This window comes from Acyrthosiphon pisum, chromosome A1 (genome assembly GCF_005508785.2).
Source record: "Acyrthosiphon pisum isolate AL4f chromosome A1, pea_aphid_22Mar2018_4r6ur, whole genome shotgun sequence".
In the NCBI taxonomy this organism is placed as follows: domain Eukaryota; kingdom Metazoa; phylum Arthropoda; class Insecta; order Hemiptera; family Aphididae; genus Acyrthosiphon; species Acyrthosiphon pisum.
Window position 1 is genome coordinate 5,085,753 of NC_042494.1, and position 9,513 is coordinate 5,095,265.

At 31.2% G+C, this 9,513-nt stretch overlaps 1 protein-coding gene across 3 annotated transcripts in view; it reads right to left on the bottom strand.

Moving 5' to 3' along the window:
* The window catches only part of LOC100166593 (alpha-(1,6)-fucosyltransferase-like), a 29,707-nt gene that overhangs the window by 14,127 nt on the left and 6,067 nt on the right, over positions 1–9,513 (bottom strand). The window lies entirely within an intron of this gene.

Consider the following 9,513-nt stretch of genomic DNA (forward strand, 5'->3'; position numbering starts at 1 on the left):
AGGTGTTGTTGCATAGCAAGTCGAGGGATATTTTCGATTTGCGGAGCGGAGCGACGGCGCCGAGGTGCGCAGCGACGAGTGCCGCTAACTGTGTAACACTGACCATATACTAAGACATAACTTCCCCTGTAACCTACTTAAGGTGGTGTTGCATAGCAAGTTGGGGGATATTTTCGATTTGCGGAGCGGAGTGCCGCAAACTGTGTAATCACTGCCCTTCTTACTGTAGGTAATTAACTATAGTATGAAACGGAAGACGAAGATGAAAATGAAACTGGAGATGAAAATGAAAATGAAAATGAATGCTTTGAATAATTTATTAATAAAAATTAAACAAAATAAAACAAAATGAGACTTGTAACTTTTAAAATAAAAATGTCGAGGTCCTCCGCGTGAATTATAGTAGTGTTGCGCGCACGCGTATAAACGTAAAATCGTTAACTTTGGGAAGCTATAACTTCCAAAATAATCATTTCCGCAAATTTTTTTTTTGCACCATCGTTCTTAACTTGTCAAAACAATCCTTTTCAAAAAAAAAATTCAAAAAAAAAAGGTGTCCGGTAAACTAGACTTGTTCCTAATTAATTATATTTTATACACAGAATAACATTTTTAAATGCAAATCTTTGGCAAAAATCAAACCTACCATATTACTAATGTATAACAGTAAAATAAATAAATTAATAGTAATAATATAATACATTTATACATAAATAAATTTAGTTATATTATAGCCTGACCGACAGTCTACTTTGTTTTCGAATATAATGATTTTATATAATTGAATTCAAATTTAACACATCCATTAGAGATATATCTATAGGTATCTAATTACAGTGGAGTGGTAGCTACTTGCCCACCTTTTTTTTTCTTCCAAATATCTTGTAAAATATCTTCAATTATCAGTATAATTCCATTTTCAGGTATTTTATTGGATTATCTTAATTTGATATTGGAATTAGAAAAACTAAAAGTTCCTGCTTTGACAGGAGTATTGATAAGTACTCGGCTAAAATATTATGTTCTAAAAAATAAAAATAATATTATTTAAAACACGACATAATATTTAAAAAAACATCTTAGACTACTATAGTAACCAAATATTTCAAATAACTGTAAACCCTAGCCCACGTTATGATGCGTTATAATAACTCTAAGTAAAGAATTATTGAAGATAATATATGAAGATCCCCCAAAGAGTCGAAACACCGTTACACTGCAGCACGACTATTCAAACGATGCATAGGAAATAGAGAGAGAATTAACCGAATTTCGAACTACTTACCGACAGATTTATTTAAATAAAAACTCTATATGTAGGTACGGTGTCTGATTTCACGTAGAATTTCAATGAGCGTAACTTTAAAATACTAATGTATTACTTGCGATGCCCTAAAGGCGGGTACATTGTACAACTAATTCAGAAAAAAACGTTATCCGGATGATCGCAAACGGTCTTTGGAAATATTATTACTCTGAATTATTATAATTTTATTCGTTTAATGTTTCAAATTTAAAATACGATCACTCGTTCACAACCGTATATTATTACATAGGTGGCTTCGATACGTGTGAAATGTGTAAAACTTATCCTGTACAAAAAAATACCTACCTATAAATATTATATTTTAGTATTTGCACAACTTTATAATTTATAATGTTCAACGTGGTTAATTATAGTTAGTAAACACTTAAATTTATAGACTGGTTCTATTTTTGAAAACGAGTCAACACCAATGTCTGTTGTAGGTACAAGGTAATTATACTTCCTATACTACCATCAGTGCACTTTGCTCTGTCAACTAATTCGAGGGTTATAGAAAAAATATGAATAAAGCACTTGGTGTATTTTTTAAAGTAGTTCTAAGTTTTTTTTTTCTTTTTCAATTCTCCTATATATTTTTACGAATATTCACTAAATCGTTGGTTAAAATCAGTCAGTTTTTAATCTATAACCTAAAAATATATGGACATTGCCTTATTTGTTGTACATTTGATTGTAGTACCTATCACCCGTATAGGATAATACGCGATGAACCAACTATATGCCTTACCTCCGTACACTCTAAGCTAATGACTATCTCTAGAATAAATTCAGATTAATGCACTGTTAGCTTTTGAGGTACGATGGTACGCGTTTTGTCGATCTTACGTCCGTTCCCTAATTTGGAATGACTATTAGGACGCCACAACCAGAGCACTGTTCAGTTTGCAATAAACCTCATTGACTATAGGTGTGTGGGTCTGAGCACTGTTTCAATATTCAAAGGTAAGGACAAAGAAGACTTAGAAATAAAATTCAACTCGCGTTTTAATGGTCGGAAACACTTTTATTGAATTTTAAAACAAACATAAATTAAACACTTTGCGGATTCAGACCGCCGTAGCCCGTTCTCACCGACTCACTCAGTGACAACGGGGACTCCCTGTCCTTGCGCGTACGGCAGTGTTATATAGTTATATAGTAAAATAGTTTTTGTTGCCTCAGCACATCTTGCTTCATTGACCTATATTAATATCTAAATTGCTACGTTGATTTTTACATGTAATATGTTTACATAAAATAATATTACAGCGACGACTGTCTACAATATACGACATGATTAAATCGCAATAAATCAAATATTATTTTGTTTTATTTTTAAAAAAATACCATAGCATTCGCGTAGCGAGTCAGCTAGTTTACAGGAAATTTAATTTTGTAATCAATGGCAATCCCTATATTTTATTATAAATAAAGAATTGTTCGATTTTCGTGAGTCAAAACGAAACTCACGTGTGGACTGTGGAGCCATTTTAAATCATCTTAAATCAGTTGAGGGGGTCGAAAGAATAGCTAAAAAATATAGTATCACATATACACATATCTCTCAATAACGATCTATAGTGTTCGTCGACCATTTTTTTCACATTAGAAATTTTCGGTTTTAAATCATCGATTTCGTTGGTCAACGATCGAAACGTAGAAATGACGTAATATCAAAGTTCTTTCATATTTGAATTCGCGACGCAACAATTCGTACTCTTCAGACAGGCCGTATAATATTTTACTTTTTTTTCTTCATTTGTAAGATGAGCAAGTTTTATTGACATAATATAGGAAATAAAGAAAAGCCATTGAACGTTTATTATATGATTATCTATTATAGACAATAGTATTTAGTGAATTTTACCCTACGTATTGTTTTTGTTGGGATATAATATACTTTTTACATAATAAACATTAAACGAAAACATAAGAAAAAGAAAATTAAAGACTTTTTAAAACATTAAAGAATTCGAACGTCTATACATAATTATATTGTATGCGTCGGTGTGATTAAAAGGTAAGATAATTAATACTGCAACTGGATGGTGTGTGTACATCTATTTCATTGAATTTCAGTCTAAAAACATAAAACATAAACGAAATGATTAATTATATAATAATATTCCATTACATATAATATTTTTTTTTTTTTTAATTAACCCGCGGCAACTTAGGCCCTGGGAGGATTTTTTTACTGTGAGGGAGGGTACTGTAGGTAAACACGCGTGTTTGATAGTTTGGCAGATTTTTGAGTGGGCACCCGTGGGTATCTGCTATGCCCGGAAGGGGTATGGCGACACTGGTTCTCCGAACACCGTGACTTACTCGAAGAAAAATGTCGCCCGCAGCCGAGGTTTTAAACCGGCGTCGGTGCGCGCCACAACCGATGCCTCAGTCCGCTAGGCCACTCCATCCCCCACATATATAATATTATTGTACTTAATAATTATTTGTATTATTGTATTATAATATTTTTCTACATGCGCGAGATGACTGCAGTGAAAGAAACTTCGAGCGCTGTTCCTGTTTTTTCTTTCATATTATATTCTGTTTTAATGAATCACAAAACAACTTATATATTTATTCGAAATAGTATGTTGTGTGGCAAGATCGAAAAGTGAGCTATTTTACTCGCGGTCGACTTGTGTGGCGCTTTTTTGCGGGCTTTTCGACTGAAATTGCCTTCCCACACGATCCTCATATTATACTATTTTTTGTCACGCCTCTGCGTTCATCGATCACAGCAAATGTAATGCAGGGATCTATGCAACAATCCAATTATTCTACGAAAATAATTTCATAAAAAAAAATGTTAACGTGCCATGCAAGGAGGATAATATGAATATAATAAGATGAGGTATACAAAAGTTTATGTTTTGTAAGGAGCGTGGTAAAGATGTCGGTATCTGGTTGTGCAGAGGATACGCGTGATGAACGCGCCTAGCACTTTTGGTGATTTCTACTTAACCGCCCAGCACTATGGGGATTCTCACTTTACCGCCTTCTGGAGGTTGCTTTCCGACGCTTCAACTGTCATAAAAAAAAATAAAACTTCGGCGCAGGCATATGACAATATGGTCCAAACTTTGAATTTGTGGTCTAATATAATTATATACTGAATACTAGCGCAATGTCGAAATAATAATTAAAGACAACTTCAGCTAGATGTATTTTTGACTTAGATTGTTCCGTATTTCAGTCAGCTTGATGTTGGTTCTGTGCTCCTCGTCGAGATGTTGAAGTGATATGGCAAGCGTTTGTTCTTGATCATTATTGTCGAAGGGTCTTCGCAATCGAAATAAAAAAATCACATAAAATAAAACGATCCATACGAGCTCTAAGAACAAAAATATTCGCTTCCAGAACCGATTGTTACATTGGGTTATCTTCATTATATTCATGGTTGATTTTATGACCGTGCCTGAACTCTGTCAATGTAAGACGGTAAAAATGAAAATAATTTTATTATTCGATCATAGTTACAATTTTCACAGAACTTGTACATTATTTTATACATCAATACATCATAATCAAGTGCTTACGCAAAATATAAGCGTGCATATCACTAGAGCAGATGTCCGTTGATACATAACATAAATAAATAAGATATAGATAAATAATTTTTATCTAGATAAATTTGTCTAGATATTTCCCAATACTGCTAATAGGTACGGTGTCTGATTTCACAAGGAATTTCAACCAGTGTACCTTTACATCGACTAATGTATTATCACTTGCGACGCCGTATAAGGTGTGAACAACATTATAGTTACTAATCCCGTGAAAACGTTATCCGGATGATCGCAAACGGCCTTTCGGAGTATATATTGTAATATTATTACTATGAATCATTATACATAATATATTCATTTAATGTTTACAGTGTAAAATGGAGAAATACCAAAAAATATTATATTTTAGTGTTTGCATAACATTATAATTTATAATCATAATTATAATTGTAATAAATTATGTTTTGTTAAATAGTGTTTGCCTAGTGTGTTCAACATGTTGAATACGTCATGCTACATGCGAATTAAGTATAGGTAATTAATCAATAAAATAAATTATAGACCGTTTATATTTTTAAAAACTAGTCAACACCAAAGTTTTTTATAGCTACTAGGTAGGTAGTAGGTACCTAATAACTCTTGGTGACATTTTGTTTTGTATTATTCTACTTAATCACACATCACTGCACTATTTATGGAGATGAGAATTAAAACAATAAAACTACAACGAATATTTCACGATTCGACTCATCCACGTGAAATGTTAAGCATTGCAAATTTTTATTTACGCCTATTATAATATAATTATTTATAGCGTATTTTATGTGATTATTGATTGTAAGAAAAACTACATTTTAATATTATTTATCGTGTAGGTGAAATTCAGAACATTGTTTTCTGGAATAGTCATATAGCTATACTCTAGCAAGTCTTAAAAAAGGTCTTAACATATATTATATTTCTGACACCACATTACAAATCAAATTTGTTTTTGGCTAAACATTTTCGATCTTATATTGGTATAATGTTATTAGGTAGATCACGAAAGACTGACGATGTATGTACATTATTAGAGATGGGTGGAGAGAACTGGACAATACCCTTACCAATAAAATTGGATAAAGAAAAAATATTATTTGTATGATTTGTAAATTACCCGGGTGTTCATTTTATATATTAATATAATATTGTCTACGTCTGAGTGGGTAACGTATATACTTAGATACAATGCATGATAAAAAAATGTATTACTGGCATTGAAACCGTACTATAACCGTTATGTAATAGAACCGGTGCTTACCGCCAACACTAACAGGGACAAAACCGTTTGGACGCGGCCATTTGGACGCGAAGTCATTTAGATGCAGCCGTTTGGTCGCGAGTACATTTGGACGCGAGAACAAAATTATAATTAACATTATAGTTTGATCACGATATTGGGGATTATCTGACATTATCGAAATCGACGTTATCTTTTAGGCACGAAGTTGTTTAAACCAGTATTGTATATGAATTCAATTATTATTATGTTACTTTTACACATACGTTATCAAAATCAATAAAATCCAACCTACAACAATTTTAGTCTACACTTTACCGAAAGCAGTGGTTACGTTTACTTTAACGAAATACATTTTAATTAGCTATGTTATTAATGAAGTCGAATCGAGATCAAAATATTTTTAATGATGATGGTTTTATATATTTATTTGACAAACTAAGTTCTGATGAACTTAAAAGATTTTGGCGGTGTAAATACAAACGTGAGTGTAAAGCACGAGTTCATACTGGAATTGATAGTTAAGACGTACTAAAACGCATTGATGAACACACTCATGATTCGGAGACTGCAAAAGTCGAGGCGACGGTTGCCATCAATCGTCTGAAAAATAGAGTGGCTGAAACCATGGAGCTAAAAGTGATTGTAATAAACGAATGTATTTCTGGATTATTAGAAGCAGCTGAATTTTAGTAAATTTTAAAAATTATTCAGTGATCTATGTTATCAGGAACAAAAGTTCTAGGTGTATTATATTATGCACATTTTATTATTTATTATTTTTGTATTTTATTTTAGGGTGCAATATCATCCAGCCTAGCATTGAAAAAAGCAGTAAGACGAAAACGAAATGAAATTCAAGTATCGCTGAGTGCACTACAAGACTTATTAACATTAGAAATACCTGACTCTTTAACAGTTTACTCACCATCAGCAGGTATGACTTAACCATTTTTATTGGATGATAGTGGACTAGGCGTGAATCATATTTTAATTTTTGGAAGAAACCGTAGTTTAGACATTTCATATAATTCAAAAGTCTGGTACTGTGATGGAACGTTTAAAACCACTCCAGCTATTTTTTCTCAAGTTTTTGTGATACTTTCTGAAGCTTTGAGAGGTGTACACCCACTTATATACGTTCTATTGCCCAACAAACAAGATAAAATATACACTCATTTATTTAAAATGTTAAACCAATTAAAACTTGGATTAAACCCGACTTCAATATCTTGTGATTTTGAACAAGTGATATTAAAATCTATAAAAATTGAGTATCCAAATGCTGAAATGTATGGTTGTCTTTATCATTTTTCCTAAAATGTTTATAAAAAAATATGTGATTTAGGGATTGTATCAAATTATCGAAATAATGCTGGTTATTCAATCTTGGTGAAAATGATATCCCCTTTAATGATATTGATTTAGCAATTGAGTTATTGTCGGAATACTTACCACTTACCAGACGAATTACAACCCTTACTAGATTGGTTTAAAAATTGTTCAAAATTATGAACAAATGGGAATTTTGACATTTTTGAGAGGGATAGCCCAAAATGTTTCTGTACATTGACGATTACATTTTTAATTATTATGCATAATATGTGTAATGTAATTATTGCATTTTTTAAATTATGAACATTAATTATTATATTTATAAGCAATATTTTGAATTTGTGCATAATATGTAATTTAATTTTTAATTAGTATAAATATTTGAATAAAATGTATGCATATAAACTATACCTAATGCTTTATGGTTATTCTACTATATATGTATATTTATATTGAATAATTATAATTTGCCCTCGCGTCCAAATGTATTCGCGACCAAACGGCTGCGTCTAAATGACTTCACGTCTATATTTTATCCTAGATCTCCACAAGCATGTTCAGACATATAGATGATGATCATTTTGGTCTCGTTACTAAAAAAAACTTTTAAGCTTTTATTGTGCTGTGCTAGGGCCGAGCAATATTGTTGTTGTGAAATTTGCTATGTATAGTAAATCGTACTAAAATCCGATCATTAAAAAAAAAAACCAAACATTTGTATGTATAGATAAAGGAGAAAAATAAAAAGGACAATCATTATACCAACATTATAATATATTATATTGTAAATATAAATATATAACATGTTCAAAATTAGGTAAGTACGATTTATTTAACTACTCATAACATTTTATACTGTGGTAATTTATATAATTAATTCAAATACTTTTTTTTATTATTATTAACCCACGGCAACTTAGGCCATTGGGTAATTTTTAACTATGGGGGAGGGTACTGCAGATTTTTGTAAGCACGTGTGTTTTAGGTTGGAAGAATTTTAAATTGGGCACCCGTAGATTTGTGCCATACCTGGTCGGGGGATGGTGACCTCTCTCTCCAGACAGATGTCTGCCCGGAGAGAAGTGCCGCCCGTGACCGAGATTCGAACCGGCGACGGTGCGCGTCGTAATCAAATACTTTTTTAGATATATAAATATAATAATATGTAATATTATGTCCGTAAACATATTATAATACCTCTAATATAAATATTAATTGCTTAAATAAAAACAATGTGTAGGAATGTATGATGTACGTAATTATGATTCAAATTATTAATTTAACATTTTATTTCATATTTCCATTTTGTACCATTATCTCAACAATTTTTACGTTAACAAACTTAACAATACAATTTTCCAATTATTGTTGTAGATTGGATGATACTATGATATCTATTAAGTTTTGTATCTAGGTAGTTAGTAAATTATGTACTGTAAATTGTATTGGTGTACAAAAATACGTGGTTTTGTTGAATAATTCAATTGATTTCTATTTTATGTATTATTAATAAATAAAAGAGTTAAAACACTATGACAATTTAATTCATGGTCTGTGAAAATTGTGGCTATGTATTTTGTGTTTTTAGTAACTGCTATTAGAAAAGTTATGACCTGCTGTCGGTCAAACATCACAAATAATTTATTATACACGGTCTCAAATGTCTTTAAAATACGAATCCATTAATACATAAAAGGCAAATTCAATTTTTTTTAGATTGGTCATGATGGTTCTTACTTCTTAGACGATGATACAATGTGAGAGGAAACCAATAAAAGCAAACATTTTAATTGTCTTTCAATATCAACAAAAAAAGAGCAAAAATATACTAAAAATTATATTACGCCCAAAAATGCTGATATAAAATATATTTTGTAAGCATTTAAAGTTAATACAGCTTAATTAATATCTGAATTAAAAAAATAAAACAAATCAATTTGGTACGTCCAAAAATAAATATTCTCGTTTTCGCGTTGTTGCCTTGTTAGTTCTTCACTATTATTATAGAAAGTACTGGAAATGTTCTTTTTTTGACCCATAAAGTACCAACTAGATTAATATTTGATACCAAAACCATC